General features: G+C 36.7%; 1 protein-coding gene across 2 annotated transcripts in view; it reads right to left on the reverse strand.

Annotated features, from left to right (window-relative positions):
- The window catches only part of LOC145690337 (heat shock cognate 71 kDa protein-like), a 237180-nt gene that overhangs the window by 16245 nt on the left and 207452 nt on the right, over positions 1–13483 (reverse strand). The window lies entirely within an intron of this gene.

The following is a 13483-nucleotide window of genomic DNA, read 5'->3' on the forward strand; positions in this document are numbered from 1 at the left end:
TCTGCTTAGGAATTTCCTTGGATTGTTTTCAGCTGAGAAAAACATCATTACATTTGACGACATAAAAATTTAAACATTTCTTACTATAAAATTCATTATCGGAATATTTCCTGTGTTCTGAACTTAAATATCCTATCTTTGTTCTACAACTGTTTTTAAAAATGCAAAATTGCATTACATTTGCTGTATTATATTTCTTAATGACTGCAAAGTGCTATACGAAAACTTTTTAGAACTCACAAAACTGGACACAATAGTCAACAATATGAGATAGATTGTATATCCCTGAAGATGAAGATTGATAGTTCAAGGTACCACTTGGAGACAATGGAATAAATGCACCACACAAATATTATATGAAAATAATAAGTTACAAAGTGAGTCAAAAATAACTAGGTATTAAAAAACTTATAAATTCTTATTTAGTTGAATGACATATACTTGTTCTCCGCTATATAGGAAAACAAAGAGAATATGTTAAATATCAAGACAGGAACTTGTGCTGTTAATTAGCTTCCTCAAACAGATGGAAGATAATTAATAGTTTTCTGAAGAAATTCATGGGATGTTGGCAATAACTTCTTGGATTCGTGCCTCCAATTCCTCTAATCAGGGGCGGATCCAGGGGGAGCGATCGGGGCTACCGCCCCCCCTTAGAAGAGGAAACTTTCTTATTATATATATATAAATAAAACCCATCCCAAAGTTTGGAGTCCTTAAAAGTATCAGTATGACAACGCACTGCCCCCCCCCCCACAAGTCGGTCCTGAATCCGCCCCTGCCTCCAATGTGCGAGATTTGGACTTGTACACCTCCTTTTTAATGAAGCCTCAAATGAAAAAAAATCACACGGAGTGATAACCTATCTGGACTTCTTGGTGTCCATTCGTAAGGTCCACGCCGTCAAAGCCAATGTCCAGGAAATTTCTGGTCCAACCGCAGTCACTGCAAAATGGTTGAGCGACATCTTATATGCAGGGGTAAAAGTGGATCTGAAAAGGTGGAGGGAATAGGTAGCGGCATGACGTCACGCCGTTCCCCCTGCCAATCTTTGCCCATTGTAATTTTTTAGAAACTGGACGGATGCCGTACATACTTTTTCGAGGTGGGGAACGGCGTCCCCTCGCGTTCCCCTTCACTTTTACCCGTGCTTATATGAAAATGAGTCATCAAAGACCTGGACTGTACTGTAGGTCACACGTAATCTTGAAACATCTTAAGGTAACAGTCGGAATTCATACTATCGTGCAAAAGATATGGGCCAACAAATCTTGTCGCCGTAATTTGTCACCGCACGATCACTTTGGGACGAGTTTGTATTCTTTCAACATTCAACTGGTGATCATTATCACATGATGTCCAGTAATAGCAGCTATGGAGATTGACAAAAAAGAAAAAAGAAAAAGAAAAGAAAGAAAGAAAAAACTCGCTCATGGAATACGGCTTCGTGACTTCACGAGATGTTTTAAAAACTTTGTGACCAATCTTCATGCCAAGCCAGCTTTGATTCCCGGAATTACATACTTCGGCCAGTCCTCGAATGTCAACAATTTTGCGTAACAGGGTTTCCATGAATGAATATTCAGTTCTTCATGCAAAACCACACGTATTGCATACCTTGATAATCCACTTTGAGAAGCTGCTTGGCGTTTCGATTTCAGGCTTGCACGGGTAAAAATTTCTTGAACTCTTGCCACATTTTCACCGACCACATTATGAATGAGCGCCCACTTCTTACATATGGTACTACGTACTAGGGTACTTTACAGAGCTTGTGGTTATTAACTCTGTATGGCAATTTTTGTCTCTGTACTAATTGTAGCATAAACAGATAAGCGGTCCGAGTGTCTGTTTACATTACACCTGCTGCTTCAATCAGTCACCGGACGAGCTAAGTGAAGCAGACAATGTGAAATCTTAGTAAATGCGTTATACCTAGGTATTATGGCACTTAATTTAAACTACTCCCAGTTTGAATACAGAGTTAATGGAGGAGACAGAACCTAGTCTTCGGAAGCTGAATCGATTGCAAAAACTTATCTCGGTATCTCTTACTGTTTTTGCTCTACGGAAATCAGTATTGAAACAGTAAGTAGTTATAAATACCAACTACTTCCGGTTTGGGTAGAGTGTTCCGGATTGTGATGGTATACTCTTGACACTCTGAATCGATTGCAGAAAACCGCTTGTCACTATAAACAGTATTATCATTTCTGTTCTATGGCGATAAACTCTGAAACCGGAAATAGTTAATTTGAACAAAGTTCGGGTTGAATAGTGCGTTAACGAAGATGGAACCTATTCTTGGGAAGCTGAATAGTTTTGAAAAACTCATCTTGATACCTCCTACAGTTTTTGCTCTACGGAATTCAGAATTGAAACCGGAAGTAGAAGTACGTTCCTCCAACCACTTGCTGTTTTTGGTGGTATGTTCTTTTGAGACGCTCAATCGTCTGCAGAAAACCGCTTATCGCTATAAAATACCATCTTTCTTCTAGGGATGCGCACGAGTCGAGTCGAATCGAGATTTAAGCCTGTCTCGACTCGTCTCGAGAAAATGTTGTCTCGACTCGTGTCTCGACTCGAAAATATGTTTCTGTCTCGACTCGAGTCTCGACTCGACAGTTTCTGTCTCGACTCGACTCGAATTCGAGACGAGACGTCTCGAAATTCAAGTCGAGACAAAATATACGCATACATAAGCAGGAATATTATGACTACATACCTAATTGTCAGTGTGTCCACCTTTGGCACGGATAACAATGGCGAACGCGTCTTGGCATGGACGCAATGATCCTTGAAAGATCACTGGAGAGAGTTGGCACCACATGCGTACACACAGGTCACCTAATTCCCGTAAATTCTGGGGAGGGGGTGATGCGCTCTGACGTCACGTTCAATCACATCACATTTGTGTTCGATTGGGTTCAGATCCGGCGAGTTGGGCGGCCAGAACATCACTTGCCCCTGTGTTCCTCGAACCACTCCATCACAATCCTGGCCTTGTGATAGGTGCATTATCTTTTCGAAAAATACCACTACTGTTGGGAAACATAGTCGTCATAAAGGGGTGTACGTAGTCTGCAAGCAGTGTGCGATACGCTTCGGCCGTCATGGTGCCTTGATCGAGCTCCACTAGACATGGGTGCTCACGTGAATGTTCCCCGGAGCATAATTATGCCGCCGCCAGCATGTCTCCGCCCCGCAGTACAGGTGTCAAGGAGCTGTTCCCTTGGAACACGACGGATTCGCACCCTCCCATCGTCATGATGAAGAAGGTATCGGGATTCATCAGACATTACTTGGTCGGGTTTATATCGATAGTAGGTAGGTAGTCACAATGTTCTGATTTATCAGTACATAATAAATAAATTTAAAATGTAGGAAATTTTCAACATTCTGATTAACTTGCAGGAAATTCCACAAGTTATGGCAAGAAGAAACTGACTTGGACAAGACAACGGTTAGTTGATGAGAATCTTTTTTTCTGTTTTTTGAGGTGTGAGCTTTGACCATGCCTTGTGAAATTTTGATGTTTGATGCTCATCAGTCACGCTTCCATTTTTTTTCAATTGTTCCAGTTCATGATAATTAACAATACATTGCGCAGTTCGAATATATGTTCACGTTTTCATTCAATCCAACTCAAGCCGCTTCAGATACTATACAGTTGTATTTGTTTACGAAGAATTAATTGCGTATTAGAAATACACCCCAACAAAAAATTCTACGTGCTCATCTGCTCAGTATTCAAGGTTTTAATTATAACCTGAATTGTTAAAATGTGAACGTAAGTTGCATTAGATATCTAAACAGTTCCTATGGATAATTGAAGCGTGTGCTAATTAAGGTCTTATTAGCAAGCACTTCTGCTGTTCATAAATCTTACTCATTCGAGTAGGAAAAAAAGATAGAAAGAAACAGTAGTGTACGCAGGAATTTATTTCGGAAGGGGTCCAAACTCAATATAAGGGTATTTTACATTAAAATTCTTAAACTTGCCCCTAAAATTAAGCTAAATTTACATAAAAGTCGAAAATTTCGGGGGGGCTCAGGACCCCCAGGACCACCCTCTGCGTACGTCCCTGGAAAGAAAGAAGTAAAAATGGTAATTTTGCAACCGTGACTCACTCAGGTTCATGCTCTCTATCCTCAATGGAGCTCGCGTTCGCTAATCTCCAGGATCACACTAGTTAAAATTCTCACTAATTTGAGCTTGAGCTTGATATTCGCTGTGAAATTCTCTTTAGCTCGACCTCGTAATGCGACACGTCCTTTCCTGTTTTTACATTTGTCTCACCATTTTCGATTTTTAGGGGTGTCCGTGGACTTTTCAATTAAGTTTTTGTTTACATTTTGACCCTCCGCCATTTTGCACAGGGTTGTCGTAGAGAGTCGAGACTTGCTCCATTTTCCTCCATTTTACAACAGCTTTCAAACGATGTGCTACTTAACCTCCCTTGCCATTTGAATCTTTTGAAAAAATTAAATGAAATCTTTCAGTTTTACGTCCCACGGTTATGCCGGTTAGGCTAAAGGAGACGGTGATGATGAGAGATGAGTGAAATGGTGGAATTTAGAAAGTGGGAGGAAACGGGAGTACCCCGAGAAAACCCACGAGCACGGTGTTTGTCCACCACAAAGTTCACACGGCGCAAGCTGGTATCGAACCAGGAGCGCCTTGAGTTGGACCCCGTCTGGGACCCTGCGGGGACCTGGGGAAAACTTTTTTACCCCAAAAATGTGTTCCCTTGAAAATGATGGGATACGTGTTCACCGAGTTTTCCATTTACCCAACCGTTTCCGAACAAATGACTCGGTTCAAACTATTCTACCAGGTAATTTTTTTGTAGCTTTTACATTACAAACCAGTTGAGAATGCTCCAAGAGCATTGCCAGAACGAACTTAAGGAGAATGGAGATATAGAGCGGGAAGGATAACTGTTATTGTTCCTAGATGTAAAAGTAAATCTTTTTATCTTCACCTTCTCTTTCTCGCAAAAATTAGCATAATATCATCTCTCTATGACTCACAGTTCTCGAGATATGGCTGCTTAAATATCTAGAAATTCGAACTTTTTGGCCAATATCTGGGGAACGGTGGCCAGTTGGCCACTAGACAGTTAATCAATGGCCACCGGTTACTATTTGATACCAGAATATTTACCATTCTCTTAAGTATTGATCAATATCAATATGATCTTTCTATGACTTACGGTTTCCGAGATATGGGTCTTTAAATTTCTGGCGGACACAGCGGACCCGGGACTACACAGCGAACCTTGTAGGTCGAGTCCACTTTACGTTCATAGTTTCGTAGTACATAAATGCTGCGATTATGAAGCCTTCAAAATGCATTAAACAATTACCTCAATTTGATTATGAACTTATATTAATAGTTTCTGTAAATTTAAAACTGATTACAAATTGAATCCTTAATTTTATTAGGTGAATATAAAATATATTCCGAGCACAAAACAAAACAATCTGGAATTGTCATGGAAAGAAAAAAAAAAAAAGAAAATAGCGTTGCAACCAAAAGAATAAAGTGAGAAGTGTATTTATCTCACAGTGAATTGCTTTGATGCCAAGTGATCTAACTCAAAATTTAAATTTTCCAAGAGTGAAAGTTGAAGTTCAATATTTCATGAACAATCCATATTTCTTTTATGTTGGGAACCAAAATTGTTTTATTTAGTGTTTAAAAAAACTCCTTTTAAAAAATACCTATCTATAGAAGTGAAAGGTACCTGTACTAGTTCTTGGCATCCAAGCAGTCCATTTATTGTAATATACTATGTAAAATAGTCTCGTATCATAATATGTGATGTACTACCATGAGCAAAATAAATGACGCGTCTCTTTATTTTGAAGTTTTTTGAAAATATCTCCGTTTTCTTTATATGTTCGAAATTTCGGAAGGTTTCCCCAGCAGGACAAGTTAATAACAAACCCGTTTTTAATATTTGTGTTAGATATTAGCTTAAAATAAAGAAATTAGAAGCAAAAAACATTAAATCGACAGAAATCTCGAGAATTACCAACTCTGCTAAAGTGGGAAATTTTCAAGAACACGAGGGAATTCTGCATTTCAACACGAAGCAGCGACATCTATGTCATTGAGAGAAATGTGGATTAAATCTACAAACTAAACTTTTAACGAATATTTCTAGTATGTCTTATTATATGCATTATCTGCAAACTCCAAATATATGAATATATGCTAAGTATTAACATAAAGATAGAGCAAATAGTGGAAATTATCTATGGAAAAGGACGAATTGGTAGGACGATCGTAATGAAATATCGTCTTTACCGGAACAGGCTCAGTTCACGTAAAAAAACAAATAGCTCAGTTAGTTAAAGCAATGAGTCTGTATGCTGAAGGTAGCGGGTTCGATCCTATGGAAGTGCCGTTGTCATTTTTATCTCTACACTACGGTTATTTTATTTATTTTTTTATGTGGGAAAGAATTAAATTGTAACGTATGTGTAAAACTCATGACGATACCAAAAAAAGAAAAAATGCCGTTGTCGCACTTGCATTAGCGTCCCTAATTTTGTTTGCAAACAGTTTCGTAATTATTTCCCCTGTGCTCACTATTCACCATATGCTCGCTGGCGCATAACGAATTTTTCCCAGTAAATGTTAATTCTAATTTGGAGAATTTTATAAAGTTTTACAATATTTCTCACTAGATACTCTTCTATCTACGTGTTTGGATATTTTGATAACAGATGTCCCTATTAAATGTTTAATTTTCCCTAGATGTTTAATTACGGAAAAGTTTTACAATGTATTTGTATTGAATTGAAATTGTTTTGAATTTACTACATAAGGTAAGTAGACCGAAGGAGGAGAACTCAAGTAATTGATATTCTACGTAAAAGCAACCTATTGTAGAATGATGATGCTTCTTACCTTCAGCACATAATCTTTACGTTAGAGAGTCAGACAGAGAAAAATCCTGGTTTTTCCTCCTCTATGACCACCCATCTTAAACCTCTACATATCATTGTTCGTCTCACAAAATTTCGGTGCTCCAAAAACATTCAAATAATAATAATAATAATAATAATAATCATCCTGAATATGCCATCCTTACATAATGTAAGGATATCTTAGTTTCCTAGTTTAAATCTTAAATATCTTAGTTTAAAATGCTTTCTTTAGTACTTATTTAAGCAACCATGTAGGAGGGGGTACGACTTTTTATTTTGCCCCTCTCATTTCAGTACCCTTCCAACAGAAAGTAATTTTTGATAAGCAGGACAGACAAAATGAATAAGAAATATATTTACAGCATCCTCTCCCCTTTCATGATTGGAATATCACGTAATATTTTTTATTCTACGAAAGATGGCCCTGTGCGGTTAGGGGTAGGTAACTAAAAAAATACCTAATATATAGCGCCCCTTGATTGTAATATTACCGCTTCTTTATTTGTACGAGGGAGCCCCTACACAATCAAGGGTGACAAAAAGAATAGGAAGAGTGTCTATTGATTCCAGTGGTGGATCCAGCACGAACTCCTGGGGGAGGGGAGTTGAAGTGAAACATTCTTTTGATGATGTGAAGCTGTCACAAATTACCACTTAACTAAACTAAACAATAGTGGGGGGAACCGGAACCCAGTCAGTTTAAATTGATGTAAAAGTTTAATTTTTGGCTTCATATTAAAAGTTGTGGTTTCAAATGAGAATTTCAGTCCAAGTGGTCAATCATCAAATCTGGTGGGGCTCTTCAGTGTAGGCTAATACGCCCCCCTTATGAGAAAAGGCAAAATTATTAACATGTTTATAACTTTCGAATTTTTCGTCTATTTTAAAGAAATATTTTGCTTCGTATTAAAGTGTTGGTTCCAAATGACAAATTCAGTCCGAGTGGACAATGATCAAATCTCCGGGGGGGGGGCTCTTCAGTATAGGGGGCTACGGCTCCCTTATAAGAAAAGGCAAAAATATGAAAATGCTTATAACTTCCGAATTTTCCGTCTATTTTAAAGAAATTATTGGCTTCATATTAAAGCCTTGGCTTCAAATGACAATTTCAGTCCGTGTGGACAATGATCAAATCTCGGAGGGCTCTTCGGTGTAGGGGTTTCGGCTTCTTTATGGGACAAGATTCACGTAGTTGATATTGCAAAATTGTGTTGTATATATAAGTGGAAACTTGCACCATTTGGTTAATTTTACCTCTTATGTTTTGCAGATTCATATTCCAAGCAATAGTTACTTCGCAGAGCTAAAAGAAGGCACTTACTAGTTTCATTAAAATGAAATGTCTTTTATGAGAAGTTCTCATGGAGCCGACGAACGAATAGGCATCCAAACGTTGGTTAAGTCGAACGGTTGAAACCCGTTGAGCTCGCTACAATTATTATTATTATTATTATTATTATTAATATTATTATTAATAATAATAATAATAATAATAATAATAATAATAATAATAATAATAATAATAACAGAGCATTCACCTTTGGTGCATGGGGTCCGTGGCTCGATTCCACTTCGCGCCAAGTGAAATTTGAGGTGGACAAATACCGTGTGCATGGGTATGTGTTTTCTTGAGGTTTTCCATTTTCCTCCCACTTTCTTCATTTCACCATTTCATTGATCATCATTCTTCCTTAGCGTAGGTGCACAATCGACCAACGTTAAACTAGATATTGCAATTTCAATAATAATAATAATAAAAATTAATTCAACTGAAAGGACTGTAATTTATGTGGACAGCAATTATCATAAATATGCAACCATTATAAAAATAATGTTTTGAGTAGAAAGATAATCCTTTCCAAGTGTTAACGAATGCGCACGAGATAAGACATGTCTCGAGAAAGAGACAAGACGCGCTTTGTGACATCCAAGATAATATGAGGCAAATGTTTTGGACACGAGATAGCTTGTAAAATGTCTCGTCTTGTCTGGAATGTCTCGAAAACAAAAGTCTAAGTTTTAATATTATCTTTCAAGATCTATTCTCTCAGAAGTAGTTCTCTGCCTTAAAATTAATAACGACATTTGTGATTTAAAAAAAGATAAACAATGCCTAAAGTTAATAGTTAACTTTTCGAAAAGAAGCTTCATTAAGGGTGAACCTGAAAGATGTCCACAAACTTCGAGAGGTGATTCGTGACATCAAAAGGAGACAAATGGTCCTCTTGCAGTTTTCGAATTCAGCTTCGTTGTCGAGATACAGGGTTGCCAACTGGTCGTGTTTGAGAAACTCACTGAGAATAAATTCAAGTCCAAGAATAAACTACTACTCATATATTTTTCAGGTCAATTGACTTATACCATGTTGTAAGGTCAAATATTTATTTATGAAGTGTGTACAAAATTCGCCAGGGTCTTTTCTGAGAAAATCGTCGAGAAAAAGTCACCTCCAAGAATAAACTACCCCTTGTAAATTTTTCTAAGAGAAATATGATACTGCAATATAGGGTTGTTAATTAAATATTGATTAATGAAAAATAAACAAAATTGTTAAAACCATTTTTGAGAAAATAGCGTTTTTCGATTTTCGGCTGTTTGTAAACCACACTTATTTTAGGTGGTAGGAAAAATGGAAAAGCTCCTGTAAGAATACTAAGTAAACCCTAAGTTTAAAATTTGGTGTAGATAAGTTGAACGGTATGGCCTCTAGGCGAGTGCATATAAAAGTGTGCCGAACGGACGGACCGGAAGGACGGGTGTCGAAAAGTCACATTTTCGGTATGTAGACGCCATGAAACATGTAAATCCGTTGAAATCTGAATTTGATATTATTTTCACAATCACTATATTTTCTTCTCTCTTTTGTCGCTCGAAAAAGAAAAGCCTAAGTTTACCACAAAAAGCTAGGGAGTTTCTCAAAAAATATTCAATTACAGGGCCACCGCACTAAACTTTTTCAATTCAATTTCTTAACTGTGTTAGGCCGCAGTTGTTACTGAAGTGTGTATTTGGATAATACGAATAAAGTTATCGTATTATTCAAATACATCGAATGTCAGATTATCGAATAAAAAACTTCGATTGAAGAAAATCCACACTACAAAACTCACACTTTGAGCACATTTTCATTAGACATATAATAGACCAATTAATGCAATCATTGTTTATGAAATATGAAAAAAATCAAATGAGTCACTTTGGGAAAGTCGTTCAAAAAGAACACGTCAAGAGTAACCTACCTCTTGTGAATTGTTTCGAACAATGAGTTAAGATATACTTTTGGTTATTAATGAAATATTTATTTGCGAAATTTGAACAAACTCGCCTGTCGTTCGAGAAAATTGTCGGGGAAATAACCTTGACCCCAAAAATAAACTATCCGTTGTAATTGTTTTTCATAGAAATGACTTATACTAAAATATAGGGTTATTAATGAAATACTTATTTATGAATTATAAATAAAATTGTCCGAGTAATTTTTGAGAAAATCGTGAGGGAAAAATAACTCCCCGAATAAACTATCTCTTGAGGATTCTTTCAGAGTAAGTGAGTTATTCCATATTACTAGGTTTTTAATGAAATATTTATTTCTGAGTACGAACAAAATTGCTTGACTCATTTTTGAGAAAACCGTGGAGGAAAAACACCCTCAAGAGTAAACTACCCCTCGCATATTTTTTCAGGACAAATGAGTTTTGCCATATTGTTCGGTTATTAACGAAATATTTATTTTTGAAATATGAATAAACTCTTTTGAGTCGTTTTTGAGAAAATCGCCCAGACAACACTCCACCAAGAATAAACTACCCCTCGCATTTTTTTTAGGACAAACGAGTTATGCCATATTGATAAGTTATTAATGAAATCTTTATTTATGAAATATGAACGAAAACATTTGAGTCCATTTTGAGAAAATCACTGAGAAAAAACTCACCCCCTTAGTATAAACTACCCCTTGTAGATTTTTCTCAGATAAATGCCTTATACCACAAAATAGGGTTGCTAATTAAATATTGATTTATAAAAAAAGAAAGAAAACAAGATCGTTAGAGCCAGTTATGAGAAAATATCTTTTTTCTATTTTCATCGTACAGGAAACTACCCTTGTTTTGGGAGTAGGAGGGAAATAAAAAAACTATAGGAAATACTATGAAAATCTTAAACTAAAATTTGATGCAGATAAGTTGAACGGTATGGCCTCTAGGCGAGTGCACAGAAAAGTGTAGCGAACGGACGGACGAACAGATAGACATGTATCGAAAAATAACTTTTTCGGTGTTAGGAGCTATAATACGTGTAAATTCGTTGAAATCTCAAATTTGATTTTTTTTTCGAACACCATACTTTCTTCTCTCATTTGTCACTTCAAAGTAAAAGGAACTCAGAACTACAGATAAAAGACACCTACTTTTACACATAGACATTATTTATTGATTTAAAACTGTTTTAGTTTGTGTCATTTCACTTCCAATTGAAAGGATTTACAATGATTAACGGCATACCAATGACGAGAAGGAAGTTTTCAGGAAGTAAATGCATTCAGAAGTCTAGATTGCATTACAGCTATCAGTCTGTTTTTATTTCTGCAATTGTTAACAGCTGTAATTTCGTCCAAACGCTACATGAAATAATTTTTGGTTGACGTCATTGTGTTACTATTTTAGTATTGTTCTCTTCAGACTTGGTTGAAGTTTTGACTTAACGGTTATACATTTTTTTCTTATTTCATCGTTACACATAAGAATAAAATGTTGTGGTGACTGGATAGATTCGAACCTACGAACATTGAGTTTTTATTCTTCAAACAATTTACCAATGGACCAAGCTTTGTCCTCACGTTAACGTACGGTTACAGGGTTTATTACGATTTAAATAAAATGGCTGGCTGTTAGAGTTTCCTGCCCAAATATTTCGATAAAAAATTTTCATTGCTTCGTACATTGTTTAGATACACATTTTAGGAGAGTGAATTTTGGTGTATATAATAATTTCATGCCAGATAAAAGCTGGATAAGTTTTAATAACATGTTTCATATGTAGTTCTCAATAATAGACTTGTTCGGGATGACGTTCCAAGGTTTAGCATTGACTAGCAGTTTTTGCTATTAATATCCCTTCTAGCAATATTGGCAGTAGACAAAAGTTAGCCTGTGTTAAAGCTTTTTGCTCCTAATTTAGTTATTTTACTTTATTATTTAACGAATATATTGAAAATTGTCAGAGACACGTATGCAGTAATTTATTTCGGGAGGGGTCCGACTTCAATATTAGGATAAATTATAATAAAATTTTAAAAGATAATCCCCAAAATTAGGCTAAATTTACATAAAAGTTGGGGTTTCAGAGGGGGTCCGGACCCCCTAGACCCACCCCTAAATGCGTTCTTGTTTGTCAGTAACATTTCCTCATTTTGAAACCCTCAAAAACTTCGGATAGACTATATAAAGGAAAACGAGTTATTTTCGATGAAATATCACTTCAAGGAGACGCGTCAGTTTTATTGCACAGTGTGGTATCCCACGTTCACAATGGCAAGAGTTTCTTTCCTCTGATTCTCTGTCATTGTGCTCTATCGAAAGGTTAGGTTTGTAACATATTACTCCTACGAACAAGCATGACTGGCAGATAGGAATACTGAACACAACTCCAGAGAAATGCATGCTGGAACTTACGTTTATAGCTACGCTTTGGTGATTTGCCCTCAAGGTCAATCGAGTGGTAATTCAGTTCCGTCTCTGTTCTTAAGCCATGTTCGTATTACTTCGAACAGTTTTGATAATGAAAAGCATGCCTCTTAATATAACAGACTTCTTTCGCGTAAGAAATCGAAACTCAGTTGGTCAGAGCAACTAGTCTGTAAGAATTAGGTTGTTAGTTAGTTAGGAGCCCAGTACGAGTAAGGGTTTTTATTACTATTGTTTTTATCTTTTTTATGTGAGGAAAAATCAAATTGTGACATCGCGATATCAAATGTATTTGATTAGGTAGCTTTGTCTTACCTAAACTTTAAACATCAGTAACCGTCGAAATTATTTCACTAACCGATCACTTACTGAACATTTCAAACACGTCAAACCAGTGGCATAACATGAAGGTTAACCTCTCCTCCGCAGTCCTTAGTTATGCGTCCGTACTTTCAAGGGCGGACTAAGGGCCGGGCGACTGCCCGGGGTGCCAGAGAAAGAGGGGCACCAAAACGAGCCTCAAAAAGTAAATTTTACAATGTGCTTTCTACTGACGTTTTTGGTTTATATTCTTGTAAAGTAGTGGCAATTATATGATCTTTTTACATTTCACTATGGAAGAAGAGAGTTTCATAGTACTAAGGGGGCTGTATCGAAAAATTGAGAGATGGCATGTAGAATAAAGAGTGCCGGGAATTAAGTATTGTTTGTTTGTTTGCTTGAGTTTAGCGTTCCACGGTTATGCCTTAATGGGCAAGGGAGATGTGGATACTAATTATAGCTGAAAATTTGGCCTGTGAAAATTTGGCCTGCTCCGCCCCGGCGTACTTTCTGTATATTTTTTGGCCTTGCAGCTT

This window comes from Thermobia domestica, chromosome 7 (assembly GCF_964235325.1).
Source record: "Thermobia domestica chromosome 7, izTheDome1.hap1.1, whole genome shotgun sequence".
Classification (NCBI taxonomy): Eukaryota; Metazoa; Arthropoda; class Insecta; order Zygentoma; family Lepismatidae; genus Thermobia; species Thermobia domestica.